The following is a 27,456-nucleotide window of genomic DNA, read 5'->3' on the forward strand; positions in this document are numbered from 1 at the left end:
TTCCCAGAATGACTCATGCTCAGACAGACTGCCTTCTGAATATGGCATTGGACATCAAAGCTGCTCTCCTTTCCTCACTGGAGAAACTAGTGCAAGATGTACATGTTGCCCTTTGGGCCACACAGATATATCCATTTCCTAAATAGAGTAGTCTAATTTGCCACATGTTAAATTATGTTATGAGAGTATCTTTCCATTTCAAATCCTTAAAGCTTTACTTTAAGGATTGAGAGAGACAAGAATTTAAAGATGTATACATCAAGTTGACACCTTTATCCCTGCAGTTTCGTCAGGCTATTAGTTTAGATTTCAAAGAAAAAATACAGGATTCTCTATGTGTAATTTTTTTTTTCCTTTTTGGTAAGACACATACCCTTCCTTTAACTGTTAAGAAATATAAAAACTGACATTTTTGATGATCCCTATATATTTACCTATTTAGCAATTAGTAAATTCCCAATTTCAGGTAGATTCACACACCTCCTAACTTTTGAGTCAATCGTAAGGTCTGGAAATATTTATTTTTAACAGAGATCTCAACTGAGGGATTAGTAATAAGCTGATATGTCTTTGAACTCTTAGATCGAAAACCTTGATTCATCTATATTAAATAAATAGGTTATCTACATTTACCTCAGGGGCTTACTAAAAACTGCAAATTACAAGTAGCTTCACAGATCCACTGAATGAAACTCTAAGGTACACGGTCTGGAATCAGCCTTTTCAGAAAGATTCCAATGTTATTCTAATTCACACCAACATTTCAGACCTCCTTCACTGGAGATTCCTTCCAGCCCTATGATTTTATGATTCTGGTTTGTGACTAATCAGCCTAAATTTTAGTTGGTAGACCACACAACTCCCTGCCAAACTTTCTCCACCAAATATAGCAAGAGTTGACAGATGCCCAAGCGGCAGTGGTCTTTTTGTGTGCCCATCCTAAAAGCAGCTGGGCCCACGCAGCCTTCGCCCCAGCTGTCTGGAACTGAGCAGCAGGTGCTAGGATGGCCAGCTGTTCTCACGGGACAAGCCTGGCAGCTCTGCTTGCCCAGGTCTTGAATTTTCCCTTGGGTGGCCTTGCTTCTGTGGGTGGTCCAGCTCAACTCTAATCCTAGTGAGTGTGCATTCCAAAGCTGAAATACCCAGGCTAGAGCCTACAGAGAGTACAAATGTGTTTTATGTTTATAAATATGTATTCACGTACTGGATTGAATGACCACTTAAAGTCCTTCCAGCCTTCAATTCTGTGTGTGTGTGTGTGTGTGTGTGTGTGTGTGTGTGTGTGTGTGTGTTCATGTCAAATTATTATGCAAGATGTTCTCATACATGAGTTTCAATTGCAGATGAAGATGGGCATGGTCCAACTGTCTCCGCTCTCTCTCTCAACCCTCTCAATTTTTCAAAATTAAACCTGTTTTTAAGAACAGCACTAAAAAGAAAAACCTAAATACTACCAAAATACAACCATACTAAAATAATTGCATGTAACCAATCCCAGAGAAAAGGTAATTTTATAACAATACACTGTCCTTGTAGGAAGGACATAAAAATTTATAAAAATGTAGAGGGATAAAAAAGATGCATCTTTTTGCAAGACTCTAAGGGAATGCTATGGCTTTAAGTTACTATTTGTATTTTGTTCTTTTTTAATATAAATAGCAAAATAATATATACTATAACAATATAATAATATATTACATTTGTAAAATTACTACAAAATTAGGTTTAAACTTAAAAGTGGTTTTTTTAGTACATTTTGTTTTATAATTTTGCATTTTTATTATTTTCATTGTACTTTTTGTAGTAATAAAGGTGAGAAACTCTACAATTTGGTATTGTCAGATAACTTTTGCTGAGTATATTTCTCACCATCTCAAAATGAATTGATAACTATCTGGTGACTTTATAGAATGAATCATATTTAAAGTTTCTTAGTAAAGCATACAATCCTTTAATAGTCTGAGTAAATACAGTTTTAATCTGCTTCACCCACACACTGAAAATGTGATAGAATAAGGTTGAAAAACCTTATTTTTTAAAGAACTTGGTTATCTTTCCTTTTCAACTTTTTATGTTAGATGGCAATTAAAATAATATTACAAATCTTTCAAGAAACAATAATTTGCAAACAAAAGTTTCTAAGACTATATAAAATATGATGAAAATACTTAATGATTCTTTTGAAGGAAAATATCAGATCTATACACCAGCCTGTACCAACAGAAGTATTTGGAACAAAAGGCTAAAAGTTTTAGTAAGATAAGTGGTTCTTAATTCTGAAAGATGAAATTTTGTACTTTATACATATTTACTGTCAAAAGCAAATGAGGTTTTATATATACATTTATATATGTATATAAATTATACAATTATTTAAATTGCTGATAAATTTCATTATTTTAACCAAATTAGTAGCTTACTTCAAATGTCTCTAAAGCCATTAGCATAGCTGAAATAGGCAAATGGCCTGGATATATATTACAATATGAAGAGGAAATTTGGTGGTTGGATATTTAATTTGATCAATAAAATATGCAAAGCTATGGCAAGAAATTGATATGTAACCCTGAATTGCACAGGGTGTCTAAATTGATCCACTTAAGTGGTGAGCCGTGAATTTCACTCCATTTTGTGGGAACTAGGAGAGAACTCATGCTAAGCAAAATGGGGCATAAGCAGCTGTGTTCTAGGGCCTCCTATTGGATGTTCCAGGTTTTGCCTTTTACTTTGTGCAGGTCAAGCTTCCCACAGTTCCTTCATGTCCTTCCTATCTACTCCATAAATGGATTCTTATTTCACAGATAGAAGTTATCTGAAAGGTAGTCCCTAAAAGTATAAATATAATTGAATATTTTGTATTGTGGTAAAATACATGTGACATGAGGTCTACCCTCTTAACAAATGGTCGTGTACAGTCAAATTGTTAACTATAAGAACAATTTGTACAGCAGATTTCTAGAATTTTTCCATCTTTCATGACTGAAAATCTAAACTTATCGAACATCGACTCTCCCATGTTCTCCTCTACCGAACCTCTGGTAGTCACCATTCTGCTTTTTGTTTCTGTGAGTTTGACTCTTTTAGATACCTCATATAAGTGAAATCATGCAGTATTTGTTTTTCTGTGACCAGCTTATTTCACTTAATATAATGTCCTCAAGTTGCATCCACATTGTACAGTATGACAGAATCTCCTTTACTATGGATGAATAATATTCCATTGTATCACATGTTCTTCATCCGTTCATCTGTTGAAGTAACTACTGCTACTTTCCTTTGTCGTCAGTGGTCCCCAGGTATCCAAACTATTATGGTCTGTCAGCACTCTGAGTGAGTCCAGACAGAAATCATTTCCTTGGGAAGTCTACTGAGAGACTGGAATATTGGAAGCATGCTCTTCACTTTCACCCTGAGGGAGCAGTTGTGGCTGGAGTGTTCTCTTCTAGCACTGAACGAACAGTGCAGATTTAGGAAAGGGGCAGATGTAGCCAAAATGAAATTGCTTTTCTTATCCAGCTCTTTCTTTTTTTTTTTTTTTAAATTTATTTTTTAAATTTATTGGGGTGACAATTGTTAGTAAAATTACATAGATTTCAGGTGTACAATTCTGTATTACATCATCTATAAATACCATTGTGTGTTCACCATCCAGAGTCAGTTCACCATATATTTGATCTCCCTTACCCTCATCTCCCACCCCCCTCCCCTGTTACCCTCTGGTAACCACTAAACTATTATCCAGCTCTTTCTAGTTCTGTGTTCACCTGTGGTACTGCAACTTCTTAACTGGATTCTGGAATCCTCATAAAGGTATTTTGGTCCATGTGACTTTGTAAAATCAGCATTTCTATGGGGAAACAAGGGCTGAGACTTCCTATTCTGCCATCTTGCTAAAGTCACTTCTCCAACATGAATAAATATTTAGAGCATTATCCTTATTAATATGTGTTCAATTAGTTAGCTTTTTGGTAATCTCAAGAAGCATGAACGTCTGAAGAAAGCATTGATTTTAAGATCTCATTCAACAGGTGAGGGAATGGGAACTCCAGGGGAATTGCTGGGGAGATAACCCCCTATGAATATCAGTACATGTACAGTTAATGGTCCATCTCCACAGCCAGACTTAGCATAACCATGGCTTTTATGATATGTTCCCTAAAAACCCACCACCCTAAGAATAGCTAAGGACTAAGACTTCTTTGGTGAGAGATGATGTAACAGAGATACTAAAGGCAGAGCTCTGCAGCCAACAGCCTATGTTCATATCCTAGTTCCGATACTTCCTAGTCATGTATATTTATGCATTCAATTAAGGCATTACTCCACTGTATGTCACTGTTCTCATTTCTTATCATTCCTAACAATAGAATTTCATTTGGTCGTAATGAATGTTAAAAGTATAAATACTTGTAAAGTATTCAGAATATTGCCCGGTACATGGGGTTACATAGATATGTGCTCGCACTATTTATCAAAATAGGTTCTTGAAAAGCATACTACAACATAAAAATTAAATGCATATCTGTTAAATATGCCATAAACAACCTTAAAAAAGAAAGCATAGTGTGCTCGCTTCGGCAGCACATATACTAAACCAGAACATATACACTAAGAGGAAATATTTGCAACATAGAGGTAACATATAAAGAGATTTTACAAACATGGGAGAAAATTGAGCTAAATGAACCAGCAATTCCCAAAAAGTTTTAAAAATGCAATTTTTAAAGAAGCACATGAAAGATGGCAAAATTCACTAATAAATCAGTGATCTTAAAATTAAAACAAAAATGAAATTCTATTTTTCTGTGATATTGGCAAAAAAAAGGATTGAAATTGAGTATTAGCAAGGAATTAATTGTTCTCAAACACAATGTATAAATGAAATCTTCAGGAACACTTTTAGAGGAAATTTATGAAAACACAAAAGTATTTATCAAAGTATAAAATATCCTTACCTATTACCCAAGAAATTCTATCTCTAGAAATTTCCACAGAAATGCTCAAAGTACCCTTTAAATTTATGAAATCAATGTGCATGTATATTCACTGCAGCATGATTTTAATAGGGAATATTTGGAAATTAACATTTGGTTATCAATTGAAGTTAATAAATTATGCTCCAATTGTACTATGGAATATTAAGCAGATATTTTATGTGTCACCATCACACACCATAAATGCATAAAAGATAATTTACCAATATGTATCAAACTATTAACTATGGTACCTCTTGTTACCTCTAGGGAGAAGAAATATTTTAAAGTCTTTGACACATTTTATATTATATAGTCTACTTCAAACTTTATACTGGATATATTTTAACTTTAAAAGAGCATATTTCAAGACAAAATGAAATTATTTTGTATTGCCAATCAGTCAATAGCAAGGTACAAAAGAGTATATGTAGCATCATTCCTAAGGGGGAAAAGGGTTAGTAAAATACATCCCAAATGTTGGTATTTTTCACCCTTACATAGTGGGATAACAAGTGATTTTTATTTCCTCTGATTTTATACTTTTGTGAATTTTCCTGATTACAATAAAGTTGTATTATTTTTATATTCATTAAAAAATTTAATGTCCCCAAAGCTCTGATTGAAAAGTTATTGGAATAGAGAGCATATGACTCTGATGTGAGCCTTAGATGAAAACAGAAACTTCCTCCCATTGTTTTATCCCACTTTCTAGCACTTGATTTTCTGCTGTACATATATTTGATCCAATTTATTTAATAAACCAAAAGCACAGGAGATTATAGACAGCAACATAGCAACCTATATAACTTATAGAGCCTAAATATTTCTGACAACCTATTGAAATAAGTCTATCAATCATAATGGGCTAGGATTTAGAAAAATCTGTTATACTAAATTTTCCATAAACCTAATAAAAGAAGTCTGTTGAAAATCAATCTTTAAAATTTATATTAAATAAATTGAACTATAATGTTCAGCCAATGTATATCTGTCCTTTTTTATTCACTTAAAAATATTAGCCTCTAAAATTATGTAGCTTTTTTTACCTTTTAATTTTCTTTAGATTTTTTTTTTCTATTGCACTTGGCCAAAAACCTCTGAAATTATGTCATAATTGTAGCTTTTGGAGGTAAAATCTCAAATGACCAAATGGATCAAATCAAATTTAATATGATGTGATTTTAAAGAGGCCAAGATACTAAATTTTGAAAATTGGTGTTTGTTCTGGAAATATTAGCTAAATATTTTGGAAAAATTACTAAGGAAGCACACTTTTTTTCCTTGTACAGCTTTGTTACATTTGGCAGTAATTTTTAAAATCATTTCCTATAACCATACTCAATTTAGTGAATATATATCCAAGAATTATACCATAGTGACATGGGTGGGGATGGTACTTCTTATTAAAATTAACAATTCATAAATGGGCTATTCTCAGTTATCCATATAACATGAAATCTGAAATTCAGAGAGAAATGGAAGCCTCATTTTACACAATAGTTTGAAGCCTATAAAAATTTTCCTAAGCTTAAAACAAACAGTCCAATTTACTGATTAAAGTATTTTTGTGGAGCCCACACATGAAGGGGAGAAACAAAACAAAAACAGAGAGGAAGTGAGAGAGAGAGAGAGAGAGAGAGAGAGAGAGAGAGAGAGAGAGACTATATAATGCATAGTTTAAAAAGAGAAAATTGTCAGCACCACAAACATAATTTCAAAGACTCCCTATATAGTCAGCAATAAAGAAAAATCTTTATGAAAATGAGTTATACAAAGTAAGACTCTGAGACTCTGTGTTCTCTCTATATATTCTTGATATCAAAGGTATTAATTATTGTGAGAGTCCAAAGTCATTTACCTAAAAAGAAAACTGAATCAGTTCTGCCTGGAAGACGGGGAATACCATAGCTTAGAGTCTGAAGCAGGAATGATCTAGGTCTCATGAATCCAAGGTATATTGGAAAAGGAAAACCCTTCCTTTTCCAAAAAAAAAAAAAAAAAAATTGGCCCTCTTCCCCACACCAATCTATGGCTTGAAAAGAAAATGAATAAAATTAAATTAAGTGGTGTCACTTTTTTATTTATTTATTTATTTTATTTTTTTGAGGTCAGAGAGGGAAAACAAGTGTGATGGAAAAAGCCTAAAGTGTAGATTATTTCACAAAGCTCTACCAATGTTAAACTAAAATTATTTATATTGTCCTATCCTACCATAGGTTTTCTCAAACTTTAATATGCATAAGAATTATCTAATTACCTTGGCAAAATATAGAATTGCAATCTCATCCCAGGTGATGCTGTTACTGGTCTAGGAACCCCACTTTAAAAAGTAATGCCTACCATACACTTGACAATTATAAAAACATTGATTGTCTTCTGAAAAAAAACAAGAAATAAAAACAATCCCATTTACAAGAATAGCATCAAAAACAATAGAATAGTTAGGGATAAATTTAACCGAGGAGGTTAATGAGCTCTACATTCAAAACTATAAGACTTTGATGAAAGAAAATGAAAATATAAATAATTAATATTGTTAAAATGTCCATACTACTGAAAGCAATCTATATATCTATGGATATAATCAATGCAATCCATATCAAAATACCAATAGCATTTTTTCACAGAAATAGAAAAAAATCTGAAAACTCATCTGGAACTACAAAAGACCCTGAATAGCCAAAACAATCCCGAGAAAGAAGAACAAAGCTGGAGGCATCGTACTTCTTGACTTCAAACTATAGTAATAAAAATATTATGGTGCTGGCACAAAATAGATGCATAGACCATGGGGAACAGAATTAAGGGCCTAGAAATAAATCCATGCATATGCAGTCAACTAATACCTGACAAGGGAGCCAAGAATATTCAATGGGAAAAGGATAGTCTCTTCAATAAATGTTGGGAAACTGGAAAATCACATGTAAAAGAATGAAAATGGACCCTACCTTACACCATTCACAAAAATTAACTCAAAATAGATGAAAGACTTAAACATAAGACCTGAAACCATAAAAACCTTTAGAAGAAAACAGGAAAAAAGCTCATTGACCTTGGTCTTGGCAATGGTTTTTTTAATATGATGCCAAAAGCACAAATAACAAAAGTAAAACTAAGTAAGTGAGACTACATCAAAGTCCAAAGCTTCTTCACACCAAAAGAGAAAATCAACAAAATGAAAAGGCTAACTATGGAAAGGAAGAAAATATTTGCAAGCCACATATCTGATGAGGAGTTAATATCCAAAATACATAAGGAACTCATACAACTCAACTGCAAAAACCAAACAATAAAAAAATAAATAAAATAAAATTGGTCAAAGGACTTGAATAGACGTTTTCCAAAGAAGACATACAAATGGGAAAGAGTTACATGCAAAAGATGTTCAACATCACTAATCATCAGGAAAATGCAAATAAAAACCACGATGAGATAAAACTTCATACTTGTTAGAATGCTTATTATAAAAAAGACAAGTGATAACAAATGTTGGCAAGGATGGAGAGAAGGGAACATTTATGCACTGTTGGTGAGAATGCAAATTGGTTCAGGCACTATGGAAAACAGTATGGAGGTTTCTCAAAAAAAAATTAAAAATAGAGTTACTCACTTCTGGGTACATATCCAAAGAAAATGAAGTCAAGATCTTGAAGAGATATATGCGTTCTCATATTCCTTGCAGCATTATTTAATTATTCACAATAGCCAAGATATAAAAGCAACCTATGTGCTCATAAATAGATAAGTAGATAAAGAAAACATGAGACACACACACACACACACACACACACACGCACACACGCACACACACAGGAATATTATTCAGCCATAAAAAGGGAAATCCTGCCACTGTGACAACATGGGTGGACCTACTTGAGAGCATTATTCTGAGTGAGATGTCAAAGAGAGAAACATAAGTAATGTATGATGTCACTATATGTGTAATCTAAATGAGCCAGTCGTAGAAACAGAGTAGATTGGTTGCCAGGAGCTGGGAATTAAGAGAAATAGGAAAATTTTGGTCACAGGATCATAACTTTTAGCTTTAAGATAAATAAATTCTGGGGATCCGGTATACAATATGGTGATTGTACATAGCAATATTGTATTATATACTTGAAATTTGCTAAAAGAGTAAATATTAAATGTTCTCACCATGAAAAAAGGCAATTACGTGAGATGATAGAGATGTTAACTAATCTTATTGTGGCAATCATTTCATAACAAATAGATGGATCAAATCTTCACGTTATACACCTTAAACTTACCCAATTTTATATGTCAGTTATGTCTCGAAAAGGCTGAGAAAGAAATAAAGAAATTGAATGAGTACCTTCTGGTCTTTCATTAAGTTTATTCATATTATTACTATTTTTTGAATTCTTAATGTTTCTAATGTAATGATTCTTGCTCTAATATCAATATTTTCTGCTTATGTTACTATTTAATTTAATCATCCATGATGATAAATTTCCTTATAATTTTTTTGGTGTAAAAAGTCATTAATAGTTTTGAAAAAATAGCAATTAATTGTTCAGGCTGTAACATTCTTGGTCATTAATTACATAAAAGGGTAGTGTTATAATTAATGTGCTAGGATGGCTTCTTCATTTCAAGAGAAGTGTTCTAGGGAAGAGTTGAATAAAGCAGGGCCTACTTTCTGACACTTCTAAAATCCATATACTCATAGAAAATATGCATTTGTTTGCCAAGTAGTATACAGGTTCCTGATAAGGCTCCATGGTAATATTATAAGGACCAATACACTTGGAGTGAGACAGCCTGACTGAAATTCTGACCTTACTCAACCAACTCTTGACCATATATAAGTTCCCTCATCTCTAAAATGAGAATAATAAAATACCCCCAAAATCTTTAAAAGCAATTTTTAGACTACATACTGTGATGGTCCCTAATGTGTTTTTAAAAAATAAAAATATATGGTGATGGAAGGAGAACTGACTTTGGGTGGTGAACACACAATGTGATATATGGATGATGTATTACAGAATTGTACACCTGAAACCTATGTAACTTTACTAACCATTGTCACCCCAATAAACTTTAATTTAAAAAAAAATGAAAAAAATGAATTATCCTATTTAAACTTAAGAAATTAATTTATATTTTAACCAAAACATTTTACAAAGCACAGTAATAAAGATTCAACGAACTTGTAAAACTTAAGAAACAATGCCAGTTTACCCATTTGCTAATCTTAACAAAAAAATAACTTTAAAAATTCATTAAAATATTACTCTTTCAAGATACAAAATGATTAAATGTTTGATCAAATATTAAAATATATCATTGTGAATCATTCATGGTTACCAAAGTATCTGATATTATTTGTGTCACATGTACCCAAATTTCTATCTTAGTTTTTATGAATTAATGTTTAAATCACTTTAAAAATCCAATAGTCTGGAGGATTTTAAGATTTTAAAATTAAAAATTATTATAATATTTTCTCTCTTCTTAAAACTGTGTCACACCTGGTATTAAAAGTTATTTACAATGTGCATTTTTTTCATGACTGATTTGATTGAGATGGTGTTATCTTCTGAATCAGGAAGACTGATTGTGGCCTGGACAGCAGGAACTGAAATTTCTATTTGAAAGGATTTGATTACTTAGTATGATGGTTTTTAAACCGTGTTAAAACATTGCAGTTTAGCCAAATAACAACAATAAAAATAAAAGAATTTAAACAATCATTAAATAATGAAATACATTTTAACAATTAAAGAAATTCATGATGACCAAACATAATTCTTATTTAAATTCTGTTAAAAGGTAGGTTTTGTTTAACCCCTACTCTACAGAACTTCTGTAAAATAAAGCAGCAAGCATTCAAATCTTCATTTCTTATTAGTATATTTATACTATGTCCCCCATATAATTCCCAAAAGTGGTTTGATGTCACTACATACACAGATAAACACACCCACGTGCGCACATTATAAACAAAAAAAACAAAAAAAAGGTGATAATAAACACATCGAAAATCTAAACAAATGTCACAACGTAGTCCAAAATTAGTATAAACTTTTGTTTCATGTATATGGGAAAATTTTAAATGTAGACATTGAATAGTCTTCAGTCCTTTTTACATAACATGCAGAGACATATGATGACCAAGACATGAAATAGGAGGGTAAGCTAACCAGTTTCTGTCTTTAAAAACTTCCTACACAGAGTTTAGAAGGTAGGGGGAACTGTATCGTTCCTCCCCAAGTATCAATTGTTTCATCTGGTCTTTTGATAGTATGTAATGATTCAAGCTTACTATTGACGGTGAAAGCTGGAAATACAGATATCCTATTTTGCAAATTAAAGGAAAGTTCATAGGTCTTGGATCGGTAAATTTTGAAAATTAAAGCATTTGTTTTATTTTCCCAAAAGGCATTTCTATGGAAACTAATTAACAGCTCTCGATAATTTTTTATGACCTGACTTAAGTATGACTTTACTTAAAGGGTAAATTTTTGTGTACCAACAATAATATACAGCACAGAAGCAGAAATATGGCAGTTAAGTGCCTGAAAGACCAAATTCTCATCAGAAAACATCTCTGCATCTAAATGTTTAAACCATTAGGCACACATTTTAGTCACCTCCTTCTCTTTCCCGCCTCCACCAGCAATAACCAGTGATTCAGTGCTTAGCACATGGAAGAGATTATTTTATCCTGAAAAAATATTAAGACCAGGTTGCTTTTATCAACTTCCTTGATCATAAAATCTTTGCTAAGCAGCTAAAAAAGGTATAGTTTAGGCTAGAACCACCACAAGGAAGACTCATCAAGAAGAGGTAACTGAAAAAGTTATTCTCAGATAATTGAATGAATTGGCTTTCCAAATTGGTTTATTTAGTGTCATTGGATTGGATTTTTGAGACCATCTGCCAAAAACTGATGTTGGTTTTAGCATAATTAATATTAAACTGTTCCTTCTGGATATATTTGAACAACAGTATCATTTGCTTTGTGAGGCTATTTCTGGCTGCCAATAGTAAAATTATGTCATAGAAAAGGTTTCTTATTTCCTATTGGTTCTGGCAGGAGGGCATGCTTTCAGTTCATCAAAATGTGGCATTAAGTTACTTAAATGCAAGTTGAAAAATTAAGTAAAAAGTAGAGGGTACTACATAGTTTTCTTTTACACCACCTGGGCATGAAATTTGGTCAGAATGTCAGGAAATTATTTTTATATAATCAGATTCTCACACTATAGTGTTTTAATACATAGCACTGGCATCATGGGTTAAGTTTTTGTTTTTTGTTTTTTAATGAGAAAAGCAAAGAAAAGAAAAAAGAAAAGAGAAGGAAAGGAAAAGAAAAGGGAAGGAAAAGAAAAGGAAAGGAAAAAAAAAAGATGGAAGAAAAACATGTAGGGAAGATTAATAATTAAAAGCTCCTTGGGACAGAACTTTCTTGGTTCACTGCTTTGGCCCTAGTAGAATATAACATGCAACTCAAAGCTAAATGATAAGTTTTAATTATCATTTCCTTTCCATATACAATGTGATATGAGGCATAAGATGCATCAATTAATTTATGAAAATTTTGCTTTATAAAATTGTTTTTATCTCACTATGTGCACAACAATTCATTTCAGAGTACATAGGATTTAATTAATTGATACGGGTAACAGGGATCAATTCCAATGCTATGAGAAAAATCACTTTGTTTTCATTTTAATAATTTGAACCACAATTCACTCACTTTTAATGATATATTCACTTCTAACTCAAATCACCAACTATAGCAGCCTGACATTATAATGCTGGCATTAAAGGATATAGGTTGCCTTGGACTTGGGAAAAGAAAGATCATTTTTTCTTTCTCTGGATCAAGGGCATAATTGGACCCAAGTATGGATATTTGGAGATGCCTAAAAATTTCCTTTCCTGGTTTTGAGCTGACTCCCACTAAATTGAGATGTTCCAATAGTCAGGTGTATATGCTAAGATAAGCAGTGATCCTGGCAGGTTAATAGGACAGTAGGTTAATGAAGCAGAAGCTGAGGGATTTGTTTCAGAGCAAATAAAGTCAGGCCCCAAGAACAAAAAAAAAATAAATAAAGTCAGGCCCCAAGGAAAAAAAAGACAGAAATCAGTGATACTAATCTAACAGCCTAATCCTTATTTATAACTTCTTTCCCTGACAGTGGGAAACCTAGCTGTCATCATCCATTTACATATTTGCTTAATCCTAAAACTCACATTTCTGAATTGGTAACCTATAACTCTATGGAAAAACAAATTTACCGAGTACAATATGTACAGTTCTTTTGATCTCTTTGCTTACAGTATATAGTCAAAATACTGTTCCCAAAGTTACTTAGTTTAGTTGATTTCTTCCCTATCCCATTAAGAGTGGTTATGCTATCCTTTTTAATGTATATCTAGGTAGGTTTGTTACTATTTGCATTACATTTTGGATTTCTCCATCATCTTTTATGATTTTCTTTCATTACTGGTGTTTGGATATGTGAAACATGGTTCTAAGACTATGAATTATATGAAAAGTTATACTCAGAAAAAAGTCATACCCTCTTCTCCCTCCACCCACTTGCATTCCTCAATTATTTCCATCCATTTTTACCTATCTCATGTAGTTAACAAATCTTGTTAGGATATGATTTATTCTTCTTGTATTTCTTTTTTACACAAATGGAGAGATACACATAGATTTTCTTATTTTTCCCTCTTTAATTTACTTGAAAGTTAGCATAAAACAGATTCTTGTTTGAACTTTGTTTCTTTTATACCAAGCACTATATCATAGAAATTACCCCATGTGAGTTTACAGGGATCTTTATTCTTTTTACAGCTGCCTATTACTCCATCCTGTGGGTACACCACAATATATTAAAACTGTCGTATGTGTGAGTATTTAGGTGTTTCCAATATTTTGTAATTACAAGTAATGCTATTATAAAGAATCTTGTCCATATTTATTTTTATATTATTGGAAGGTGACTTTGGGTTAAATTTCTAGAAAAGGGATTTTGGGTTTAAAGGGTAACTGAGTGAGTAGTTTTGTTAGGTATTGCCAAATTCCCGTGCAGAAGGGTTGAGCCGCTTTGTTTTTCCACAGCAATGAATGAGTTCATTGTCATACTTTAATATTTTCATCAATTTAATGGGTAAGTAATGGTTATTGTAATTTGTATTTCTCTAATTATTAGTGAGCATGACCATATTTTCATATGTTTAAGAATAATTTTTATATTTCTTGTGAATCAACTGTTCATGTGTTCTTTTCATTTTTCTATTGGGTTTTTTATCCTTTGTCATTCATTTTTAAGAGTGTTGTATGTTTTGGGGATACTACCCCTTGGGTCTAATATACATTTCACTTGTTTCCCATTTTATCAACTTTCTTTTGACTTTTTATATAGTATTTTGATCATGATTTTTAAAATATAGTCAAATTTATCAATCTTTTGTTTTATTGCTACTAGATTTTGAGTCATAGTTTAAAATCCTTTTCCTAGAGTGAAGTTAAAGAGGAATTTGTGTTTTCTCCTAGTATATCTGTGGTTTTCTATTTTTACCTTTATAAATACAATCCATTTGAAAATTACTTTTGTGTATGGTAAGAGATATGTTTATTTTATCACTTTCTAAATGACAATTTTGCTACCCAACCACCATTTATTAAAAACTCCATCTTTGCCTCAGTAACTTGAGATGACATTTTATCATATGCTAAATTGTTGCATGTACTTTCTTCCATCCATTTCTGCCTTTTTCTACTTTATTCCTTTAGTCTATTCCTGTATGTATGTATTCACATGCCAGTAGCACATGGTTTTAATTAGAAAAACTTTACATTATATTTTAATATTTGGTAAATATAGTCTGTTTTCATAGATTTTATTTCCAATGATTTCCTTGATATTCTTTGTATGTTTGTTATTTCATATTAACTTTAGAATCAATTTGGCTAACTCTATAAAAAGCTTGTTGCTATTTTTTTGAGATTGCATTAAATTTATGCATTAAGGTAGGGAAACAGTCTCCTTGATCAAATATCATCACTAGTAATGACATATTGACATCACATAGCTCCTGATATGATACCCTGAGAAGGACATGTATCACACCTGTGGTAGTCCTGTCAACAATGCATCACCTAAACCTAACCATGAGAAAATATTAGACAAACCCAAATAGAAAGACATTCTACCAAATAATTAGTCAGTACTCTTCAAAGCCATCAAGATCATAAAAGACAAAGAAAGAGCGAGGAACGGTCCCAGACTGAGGGAGATTGAAACATAATAATTAGTAGCAATGTGGGACCCTGGTTCACTCCTGGGTCCAAAATAATAATAATAATAATGGTAGAGACAATTTAAGAAATTTGAATAAAATTTATTGTCCAAAATTATTTCAAATTGAAAAAATACACACATATTCACTTTTTTTGTCCTGTTTTTCCCTTCTGTTCATTTTAGATCAAACTGTAACCTTTCCATTTATATAGTCAATTATTAATGATAAATAAAGTGGTGAGTCAGAAGTGAAAAGTGGTAATGGCAAAATTTCACCTAAGAAAATGCTATATGATTGTTTCTGCCTTTTTTTAATTAAAATTAAAAGCAATTACATTTTTTCTAGCAAAACCCAGAAGCTGTTTTGATTCTAGTTTCTTGCCAAACCTGAGATATTAAATGACTTTCTTCTTGGCCACCAAAGTAGATGCAAATAGCATCAAGAGGAAGTAACTATATAGTAAAGCTGCAGCTATGTCTATGCAAAGTTTGCCTTGCAGTGACCTGGAATTTTTTTTTTACTGTTATTACTCCCTTTTAAATAATCATATTGTCATTAAATGTATTGGTAGATAGTGTTATTTTAACTTTTTCTCTTCCTGGTGAGCCAGATTAATTAGCACATGCTCATGAAAATAATTTACTTTAAATATTTTCTAAATTAGGCTTCTCATGCATTCAAAGCATTAGAGGCATTTTGTTTTTTTAAGGCCATTAATCAGTTAGCAACATTTATTTCTACTCAAAAAAAGCAAAGTTTTTGTCATTGAAATAGATTCTAAGCTTTATGCCTAATTTTTTCTCTTCATAGATGTTATAGCAAAACGTATAAACATATTCATAAATAGTCAGAACATTTTTTCTGTGTTTTAAGGACAATGACAAATTTTGTTTTCCAAACACATTAATATAGCATACTGACTAATGTGCAGAGCAGAAGCCAACAAGATTTTTTGCTTGGTCCTATATTTTATGATATTGAATATTTCCAAAAACTACAAATATTTTGTATTTTTAAAGTGTAAATGCCCTCAAGTTAATTAATATAAAAGTCAATTAATTCACATATGGAAAAATGAATTTTAATATGAAAGAGGATAATACTGAATATGTTCTTTGTTTCATGAGTTATGTATTACAGCATTTCACTGCTTTCAAAGGATGAAAAGTAGATCTTCTTTGATCTAAGAAAATATTAGTTACATTTGGAGTTAAACCTTGGTGTTTAAAAAGTTAACATTCGCATTTTTAACCATTTGAGTTAAACCTAAAAATTAATGCCATGTCATGAATTGTAATTTTATTAAAACACAGTTTGAATCTCAGGTAGTTGTAAACTATTGGTATGGAAGAAACCACTGAGCCAAAAGTGAACCTAGTTGGCTAAGATCAACAATCTTAACTGTTATTGACCTGTTCAAACATCTGTCATTGTTTAAAAATAAACTCCAAAAGAAACCCAAGTGCTATTTTTTTATGAAAGAGAAGAAAACATAAGATCCAAAACAATGGCCTTGTTCCAACTCAAAAAATAAATAAATAAATAAATATATATATATATATATATATATATATATGCATTTCGAATAAAATAGAGCAACTATCTTTCTTTAAAAGATCATCAGCACTTTATTTTCACTTACAGAATTATGCAGTAATGTGATAATTTTGACTGGGAAGTTCAAAGGTTGAAATGTGCTTGCACAAATCCAGTAATAGTTTATGACCTTAACCTAATTCATTTTGTTTTCACTCTTGTTCTTTTTTGTGTTGGAGCATTTTACTTCCTAAAATATAAATTTCTTGGTAAATTCATATATTGGATGGCTATAAGCTGAGCTTGATCAGGTGTAGGGGCAGCTATAAAAACTGCAAAATGAACTAGTAATTTTTTTAAGGAAAGTTATCTGATTAAAATATTTATAATATATCTTTTAGAAATACCATGTGAGTAATGCCAAAATAGATCCAAATTGAAAACAAAAATGATGTGCCTGTCTAGCTGTCCATTCTAGGAAAATAGAAATATGCTTGTGGTATAGAAATTATTGTGGCATCTAGGCATCTCAGAAACCACATTAAACAAGAACACTATATTATGGGAATATGAACTTGGCCCTGAATTTCTTTCCCCTACAGTATAATTGCCTGAAACTTTTTCATGATGGATTATGTCTTCTGACTTGTTAAGAAACAAACCATATATAGCAAGAACTAAACCAGAAAACTTCGCTAAGTCTAAAGGGGGATTTTTATATCCTTGAGTATTAGGTGGTCATTTCAGCCCTGATTTCTCATCTCCCATCTATCCTCCTCAACACTTTACACTCTGAGTGAAACTACTATGTTATGTGTATTCATTTTTCCATCACTGCATGAACTATCACTACAGATATTGAAGTGTATTGTACACACAGTTAGCCTGGTTTTAATCATGTGGTAAGAGACGCAATGTAAGAGGCAATGAACACTGACATTCTAGTCAGTTACAAGATCTTGGCCATAATTACACTAATAGGGTTCAGTATCAGTTGTTTTGACCTCCCAAGAAGTTAAACTGTTCAGATTTCACATACTTATGTACCAAAATCAATAGGATTTTAAAAATATTCTTGAATAAAGAGCCTTTTCAGAGTAATTTATGTCTGCTGTAATGATATCTTTTCTCCTCTCCCTTTTGGCATTTCAATCTTAGGATACCAAAAAAAGAAAGTGGAAAAGCTTTTGCCAATGCTGATGATTTTCTTTTCCCTAAGATTTTATTTGTTATAATATCCATAGGAGTTGATGCCATATTTTTTAAATTATTACATAATATCTATATGTTTCACAAAAAAATCACAGATTTGAAATTAACCCACTAAAATATTGATGCCACATAGTGAACATCTTATATGTCTATCTTGTAACATTCAAAGTACATGCTTTGGAACTAGAGTCTCCCATACCTGCCTATGGGAGCTACCAGGGAAATGATTACTCTTACATCAGTAGGTCTTAAAATGTGATTTTAGGACTACTAATACTCCACAAAGGTTTCTGCTGGTGATCCATAGGCTGGTATCTCAGAGTTCCCAGTTTTATTATATAACAATGTCTAAATGCCTTACTGTGTTATTAAATAACAACTGTAACATTTAATTAAAATCAAACATCATATCACATCACCTTATTGAAATAGCAACAATCTTATTAATGCTAATGTTTACTTGAGTTTTGCTCTCAGTTGGAGTGAATATTTGATGTGTGATATATTTTCTCTTCTTGAAGTGACCTTTTACTGGAAAAATGTCCAATAATTTTGGTTCAAATGCTGGCAAATTACTGTACGTTTGTACGCTGAATAGCTGTTTTGTTTTGTTTTTACAGTGATCACCTTTAGTCAATAGCAATTCCTCTGATCTGAGCCTTTGCAAAAACTACTATAATCAGGATCAAATTTTTTGGTTTGACATTTGTTATTCTGGAGTATATTTGAGTAAAATTAATAATAATTTTAAAATTCATGACTATTATCCTCTCTAATTTTGTTTCAAACAAGTATATCCCAAAATGCAAAATAAAATTGAATTAATATAAATTTTGAGCCACATAACTTGGGTTAAAATCTTTTTCTCCATTTATTAACTATACAAATCTTACTACATTAATGAACCTTGCACAGCCTCAATTTCCATTTATAAACACCTATCACACAGTGTTCACATGAAGATTAATAAGAGAATATATGCAGCATAATATCAAGCATGGTAAGCATTTATTCTCATTTATTCTCTCTCTCCCTCCTCCCCTTCACAGAGGGAATATTAAATTGATGCAGCCGCCATTAAGGGCAGTATGGCAGTACATATTAAAAGTGAAGTGCGTGAACCTATGACCCTATGGTGCTATGACCATCAACCCCACTTATACTTGCCTCCTTTAAAAAACACTCCTCACATATACCAAGAGACATCATTGCAGTGTTGTTTGTATAAGAGGGGCAAAAGAGCATAGTTACTCAATTCGGACTCCAGAGAAAGTCTGCCTAGATCTGAATCTTAACTCTACCTGGGTAACCTGTGCTAGTCATTTTACACAGATGTTCCTCATTTGTAAAATAAAACAGAAACAGTACTTTCCTCATGTTGTTGTTGGGATGAAGACATTTTATATATATATATATATATATATATATATATATATATATATAAAATTATAAATAGGTATATAATATATATTATATATATTATAATATATATTATGTATATATACATATATAATATATATTAATATATATAATACATGTATATATTTTTTATGAATATATATTGTATATATATTTATATTTATATGTCTGTATCTATTTTGGATAATATATAAATGGTTTTTAAGTAGGTTTATCAAGAATAAATGGTGCATTTTATTAAATGTACTTTTGACATCAATCAAGACACAATGATTTTTCTGCTTTGGTCTCTTACATAGTAATTTTAGTTATAGATGCATTATTATTAAATCTTCTGAATTGAACCACATTTGAAAATATTGTATCAAGTTTTAGTCTAGACATTAGCAACTAACGTTAATTCTAGCCATGTAATTTATTAGCCTCTGCTTTTCATTTTCCTCTATCTGTAAATGGAGGATAAGAATAGCACTGAATCCATGGTTTATGAAAATTAAATAAATTCATCTATGTAAGCACTAAGAACAGGCTCTAGAAAAAAGCAAGTACTCAAAAAATATGAACAGTTTTTAGCAGGATTGATTTTGGATACTCTCTCTGTCAGAATTAGGAATTAGTATTATACTGTTTATGCACAAAGTCTTAGGAAATCCAACTGCTCATTCATGAAATCTTCCATCATCTTTTAAACAACTTTTAAATTTCTTCTTTTGTTAACAGTTTAGTTGGGTTTCCTATCTGTTTTAGGTTTAATTTTGGTAATTAAAATTTTATTTTAAAATATCCCTTTGAGCCAGCTTTTCAAATAAAGGATCCTCTATTTTTAATTACTTTTTAATCTATTATTTTCTCTTTCTAATTACAAGATTTTGGCCATAATTACACTAATAGCAATTTTTGCACATTTATGAATCTTTTTCTTCTTGTTCAGTTCAGTCAGTGATTCATCTATTTGATTGTTCTTCCACACACACAAAAAAGCACTTCCATACCAGTTCAATGAGTTTCTATTTGTTTTAATGTAATTCATTAATTAATTTCTGCTCTGTCTTTATTAGATAACACCTTTCTGTCCATTCTTTTACTACCTGTACTTATTTCTGTTCCTGATCTGTCTTGTTTTACCAGCTTGAGTACAAAATGAGGTCACTTTCCTATTAGTATTCAAATTAAATTGCACAGAGGCTTCCTCCTGTCTGCCTCAAGGGTTGCCTTGTAATTCCTCCTGGAGATTCTCAATTCTGTGACAACGTTTTCTACCTAAGGTTTCAGTCCTGTTTGTTATTACTTTCAGGGAAGACAATCTGGAAAGCTGTTCAGGCACATAAAGTCTGTGCTCTTCCACTGTTATTGCGATTGCTCCCTCACGCAATCACTAAGGGCACACCCTGTCCTCTGCTGTGAGGGAGGCATGCACCGCTGTCACTAGTCTGTAGTAGTTTGTCCAGGTGGTGAAAGTAGGTATGGGAGGGAGGGGAGAAGAGATCTGTCTTCTCCAGTATTTTATTCAGCTATGGTCGATCACACACCATTTCTCTAAAGAGACTCATTTCTCTCTCCTAATATACATATGTATACACATATGCTTATAAATACCTGCATACACATCACCAGTGGTCACTAGCCTATCGTGGCCCTAGTGAAATTAGAAAATGGTGTCTCTTCTGGGCATGAGGACAAGCTGGATTTCAGCCCCTACTTACCTTTTGCCTTAATGCAGTGAATAGTCAGCAAAACCATATACATTGTCCCTGCACATAAACACAGGTGCATATAAGAAGCTACTTCAAAAGTTCACTCATGGTGTTCAGGGTCGTCAGGTCAGAAGTAATTGTGATACCAACCTTCTCCTGCTTTATAGACCATCCTTCCCTGGGACTTAAGGAAAGATATATATATATTTTTTTCATGTTCTACAGATCGCACTTCCTGCATGGCTAAGTGATGAGATTTGTTCAAAGGAAGCTGGTTTCCAGTACCCCTGCCACTACTGTCATTCCCACCTGCAGCACAGATGTTCATTCGCATGTTCCAACCTCAGGCTGCCTCTGTCAGAGACAGATTGTACATGTGTCCTCTCCCCAAACCCCTTCAGAAAAAAACAATCCCCTCTTTACTCTCAAGGCTCATCCCATTTCCTTCCTCAGACTGATAAATAAAATATCTACAGTCTCGGTCCATATTATCTACAAAATAAACCATCAGACACCAATTTATTTACCCCAACCTAGCTGGTCAGTCTCGTGTATGGTCACTTTGTTTTATATATATACATATTCTGTTCTAAACTTATTTCTATTTCTAAATTGTCTCGGACTTTTTACAATTCATTGTCATTCTTGGAACAAATATTTTATGAGCACTTATTATATGTATCAAGCAATATCATATCTTAGGCCTAGACAAAACAATAAAAAGTCTCTTCCCACAGTACAGTCTAGGGAGTGTATAGACAAAAAAAAATTCACTTTATAAGTAGCCATTTAACTTTATAAATAACCATTTAACATTTTATCATTTAACATAGTAAAATTATATTTAACGACATAAAATACAGATGTCAGATAGATAGATAGATAGATAGATAGATAGATAGATAGATAGATAGATAGACAATAAATAAATAATGTGATGTAGATAAGGATATAGTCTATGATGGGGGGAAAAAAAGGAAAATGTGATATTTAAGCCAAGATCAAAAGGTGGTGAGGGGACCAAACCTTGAGGATAACTGGGACAGTACACCCCGGCAGAGCTAACAGCGTTTGAAAGCCCCAAAGATCATTCCGGGCATGTCAGAGATAAGTTAACAATGCACCAGTTTAAGTTAATCCTTGCAGGCCATCGTAAGGACTATTATTTTTAACCTGTGTGAGATGAAAACCATTGGAAGGTTTGTGTTGAAAGTGACATGATCTGACTTAAGTCTTATGAGAATCACTCCAGCTGCTGCAGTGAGAAGAGACTGCAGGGGGAAAGGTTGTGAATCAGTGCAAGTAATTGGGTGGCTACTGCATGAACAGGTCAAAAAACGATAGTGACTAAGCAGTGTATGTGTTGAGTAATGGCTGGATTCTGGATATATTTTTAAGGTAGCCAACAAAATTGGCTGATGACTTAGATACGGGCATTCTTTCTTAAGCTCTACAACTATACATCCAGTTAATGTATTTCTCTCCCATTTCATCATTCATTTACTCATTCATCATTTCTGAATCCTTACCATGTGTCAAGCATCATGGCTGCACTGTGGGGAAAGTGAATAATGCACTGTTTCTGAGGTGCACACTGTCGATTGGAGCAGAGAGACACATAAACAAAAAACATTCAACACATATGAATTATAACAACACAGAGAAAGAAGTGACTGACTACATCTGGGAAGATTAGTGACATTTTCACAGAAAAAATGACACGTGAACAGACGTTTGAAAAATGACTAAAAGCTAGAGAGTAGGAAGAAGGCTGTTCTCTAATCCATAAAGTAGGGAAGATAGGGGCTTATACTAAAGCAATGGCAGAAGGTATGGGGAAGAACAGACGGATTCAAGAAAGATATAATAGGTAAAATAAGTAGAATATGGTAAATTAATTAGGCATTGAGGGAGAGTGTCAGGGTGAAATAAAAAAAAATAAAAATTTTCTAGTTTTGGTAACCAGGTGGATGATGGCCTCTTTAATCAGGATAGAAAACAAGTTTTGGGCAAAGATAACTGTATTGGTTTTACACATGCCATGGGTCAGTTACTTGTGTTAATTCAAATGGAAGTATCCAGAAGGCAAATGTAGAAGCCAGGCTGGTGCTCAGGAAAAGAAAAGGAAAAAAAAAACCACAAAAAACTAAAGAATAAGCATATTAGTGGTAATTAAAGCCATAGCAATGCATGCTATTTACCAGAACGTGTGCCAATACATTTCAAATAAGAATTCTTCTTATGAAACACATAAATTCATTACCTACACAACTCTCCTCTCATATCTAGCCCCCAAATTGCACAATTGTCATTGGTATCCCATACATTCTGTTTTTGCATATTCAATCATGCTTAGCTCCTTTTGTTTTTTTTTTTGTTTGTTTGTTTGTTTTGGTTTTTAATTCCTGGGTAGTTGTAGTGTATCTCTTTCCTCCATAAACCTTAGTGTTCTCTTTCACGCACATCTACCAAATCTTTCCCAAACCCTATCCCACAATTTTTCATACACCACTTCCCTGAGGAAGACATTTTAGAACTTCAACCCAGGGGCATTCGTCACCAGGTTCTCCTTGAGCACCTTGATTTTGTCATCTGTATAGTGGCCACAATAGTAATAACAACCTAATATGATCATTGTTAGGATTAATATATTAAAATGCTTAAAAAGATGCCCATTGCCTAGTAAATGTTCAATACAGTCTACTAATTAATTATTGCTAAAGAGATAGCATGGAATAAATGGTTAGCTTGTGAGCTTTGGAAACTTTGGATTTGTCTAGAGAAAAATCAAATGAGTTTGAAATCAAATTCAGCCAATTAATAGCTAGATGATTTGGGTCAAGTTTTTACATAACTCTAGTTTCATTTTTTCATCTGTAAAATTTTTAAAGTGATAGAGATGCATGATACCTACCAGAACACCACAACAGTAATTTTAGATATTTGCTTACTTTAACTTTTAATCTCAAAAATCTTAAAAAATGATTAGGAAGAGAAGTATTCTATTCATCTTTTGTGTTACCTTAATAATCTTTGACAATTCCTTATATGTTATCTATTCAATAAATATTTACATCTTTAATAGAGAAAAGGATTTTGTGAAGATTTCATAAATCTAATGTATAGAAGAGTCAGTTTAGTTTACAACAGTTGAGGAAAATTAGTCTTGACCGTGAATTGTATAGGGTAAAGAAAAACTGAAGTTTCTTGGTTCAAATTTCACTTTTTGTAAAGCTCTTTTCAGTTTTAAGTTAACTAGAATGAAAGGAAAAACCTAAATTGGATTTATTACATTAAACTGAGATTCTGCACAGCGTTTACCTAATTTCAGGCAATTTGAGAGCAATGAAGAGATAATTGAGTAACTAAACTGGTAAAATAAGAGACTCAAATCCAAGTTGTTTCTACATGAATTAGTTTCACTTACCATATCCTCTATTCTCACTAAACTTTTAAACGGTACTATACATTTAATATGGATGAAAATCAAATTACAGAGATAAAGAGACATTTAAAAGCAAATATAGAACGGAAAGAAAGAACCTTCTGGAAGGAAATCATCTGCTCGAAACCCTTCGGAAATAGCAAATTAGCAAGTGGCAAAATGGGAAGAATTATGCTGAGAACTTCAAGTTATTCAATGATCAGGAAAGTTTTTATAAGAACTTATGCCAGGATTTTTAAAATGCTTAGTATGTTTTTCCAATATGTGTGTGTGTGTGTGTGTGTGTGTGCGTGCGTGCGTGCGCGCACGCGTGTTCTTTAGGAAAAATATGGCTTTAAAGGTTTCTTTTTTTTTTTTGTATTTTTATTTGAAAAATAATACATGAAAATGCTAAAAAGTAAATAAACAAATAAATGATGCAAACGTTAAAGTTAATCTCCCTCTCACACCAGTGTTTCCCCTAGTACTCTTTTCCCAGAGTCAATGACTATTTTAAAACTCATGCAATCATGTATAACCTTTGAAAATTGGTAACAGTCTGTATATAACGTGCAGCCCACTGCTTTTTAAAATTTAACTCTGTATTATTCTATATAATCTAGATTAACTACATTCTTATTCATGGTTGTAAAACATTCGTCATACTTCCATATAGTATACGGAGCTGTCACAATGTATTTACCTACAAAGGTTCCCTACAGATGGGCGATTGTTGCTTCCTGTTTTTTGCTTTAATAAACAATATTACAGTGAACATTCTTGCTCCCCTCTTGCTATACTTTGTAAGTATAAACTATTGGAATATAATCCTACGTAGAATTTCTGTTTCAAAGACTAGGTTTAATTTGGCAGCTATTAGTAACGGCTAAATTGAAAGAATTTGAACAATTTAAAATCCCATTATTTTTATGAGTGAACCTGTCTCACCATCAACTCACCTACATGTACTCTGACTCTATATTATCAGACATTTGATAATACAATTTATTCCCTGGTTTATCATTTGGCACTTGAATTAGCTATTGTTTTTATCATACAGAAGTTGTATCATATTTTCCTTTATGAATTTTGAATAGTATGTATTCTTTTAACACATTTGTTATTACAAGAGATTTTCTTAATCTCCTAGTTTTCTTCTAGCACTTGTATATTTTTATTTTTAACTTTAATCCATTGATTCAGCTGGATTTTATTTTTTAATAAGGAGTGAGCTCTATTGTTTCTATTTTTCCCCCAGAGAATGAATTAATCATCCCAATACCAATACCATATATTTCTTGTTTACACTGAATAATCTTCTTGTTCTCAGTGATTTGATATTAATACTACAAACACATTTGAGTATTTGTATATGTAGCACTGTGATAAGACAATGATGAACACAGACACTATCTTTCCCTCATGGAGTTTAAATTTTAATGGGAGATATTAGAAAAAAAGTAAACAGACAGTAAGTAAAATATTGTTCTATGCAATTTATAATAATAATGAACAATTACTGAGCATTTACTATGTACTTGACTCTATTTCAGGGGTTGTCACTCTACTGACCATGGCCAATCCAGTCAGCATCCTGTTTTCACACAGCCGGTAAGCAAAGATGAAATTTACATTTTTGAAAGATTGTAAAAACAAAGAGAGGAAGGAAGGAAGGAAGGAAGGAAGGAAGGAAGGAAGGAAGGAAGGAAGGAAGGAAGGAAGGAAGGAAGGAAGGAAGGAAGGAAGGAAGGAAGGAAGGAAGGAAGGAAGGAAGGAAGGAAGGAAGGAAGGAAGGAAGGAAGGAAGGAAAAAGAAAGAAAGAAAGAAAGAAAGAAAGAAAGAAAGAAAGAAAGAAAGAAAGAAAGAAAGAAAGAAAGAAAGAAGGAAAGGAAAAAAGAAAGAAAGAACAAACAATATAAAAGGCAGATCATATATGACTTGCAAAGCCTAAAATATTAGTTATCTAACCCTTTACAGAAGTTTGCCGACTTGAGTCTTTCTTATGAGAAAAAGAAAAAGCCAGACATACAAAGGGAGAGGAAAAATGCCAGGAAGATACAGGAAGTGTGTTTAAAGAACTTGCAGCAATACAACTTTGGTGTATTTGAGGTATTTGAAGATAATCAATGTGGGTAACATGTAACTAGGTGAGCTAAGGAAAAGTGGAAATTTTGGAGACACAGTAAAGACCAGTTCTTGTAACAATTTGTAGACCTTGGTAAGAAATTTAAGTTTCATTAAATGAATATGTGGGAAGTCATTGAAAAACAAGAAGGGGTATTAGGTGAGCTAATTTATGTTAAGATAACTTTTGTGGATGTATGAAGAGTGGAATACAGCAAGGCCAGTTTTGATAGTGCTGCAATAATCCTGGCAAAGCAGAGCAAAGAGACAAGGAAATAAAAGGATTTGTTACAGGATTATCTTGGGGATGTGAAGAAAAGGGAATAATGCTTAGGTTTCTGGCCTGAGCAATTAATTGGATGGATGGTGGTACTCTTCGCTAATAAGGGTAAGACACAAAGATTTCTGAGGAAAAAATTAAAATGCATGTGTTTGATATGCAAAGGTCGAGATGTCATGTGACTCTCAGTAGAAGAGCAGAGTCCGGGGCCCTATGTCTGAGAATTTCAAGCATGTAGTAGCAATAGACCATGGGAGCCAGGAAAGGAGATGAGACACAGCAGATACAAGAACAGAAGGAAAGCCAGAAATAAGTGGAAACCAAGGGAGGAGAATGTTTGCAGAAGGTGGGCAGAAACATTTGTTGTTGTCGAGTTGGACAGGGAGGACCCAGGGCCAGCATGCACCTCTAAGTCATAGCCTGAAGGACAGGGCATAACTGATCATGGCCAGCGACTGAGTGTCTTATTCCATCACGTCCTCCATTAATGGAAAGAGGAATATC

General features: G+C 32.6%; 1 long non-coding RNA gene across 1 annotated transcript in view; it reads left to right on the forward strand.

Annotated features, from left to right (window-relative positions):
• Positions 1-27,456, forward strand: part of LOC141570402 (uncharacterized) — a 458,083-nt gene that overhangs the window by 164,428 nt on the left and 266,199 nt on the right. The window contains exon 2 of the long non-coding RNA XR_012494406.2: positions 26,102-26,159. This is a non-coding gene — a long non-coding RNA (uncharacterized LOC141570402). The remainder of the gene's footprint in view (positions 1-26,101; positions 26,160-27,456) is intronic.

Source organism: Rhinolophus sinicus, chromosome 3 (genome assembly GCF_057876585.1).
Source record: "Rhinolophus sinicus isolate RSI-liver-muscle chromosome 3, RSI-T2T, whole genome shotgun sequence".
In the NCBI taxonomy this organism is placed as follows: Eukaryota; Metazoa; Chordata; class Mammalia; order Chiroptera; family Rhinolophidae; genus Rhinolophus; species Rhinolophus sinicus.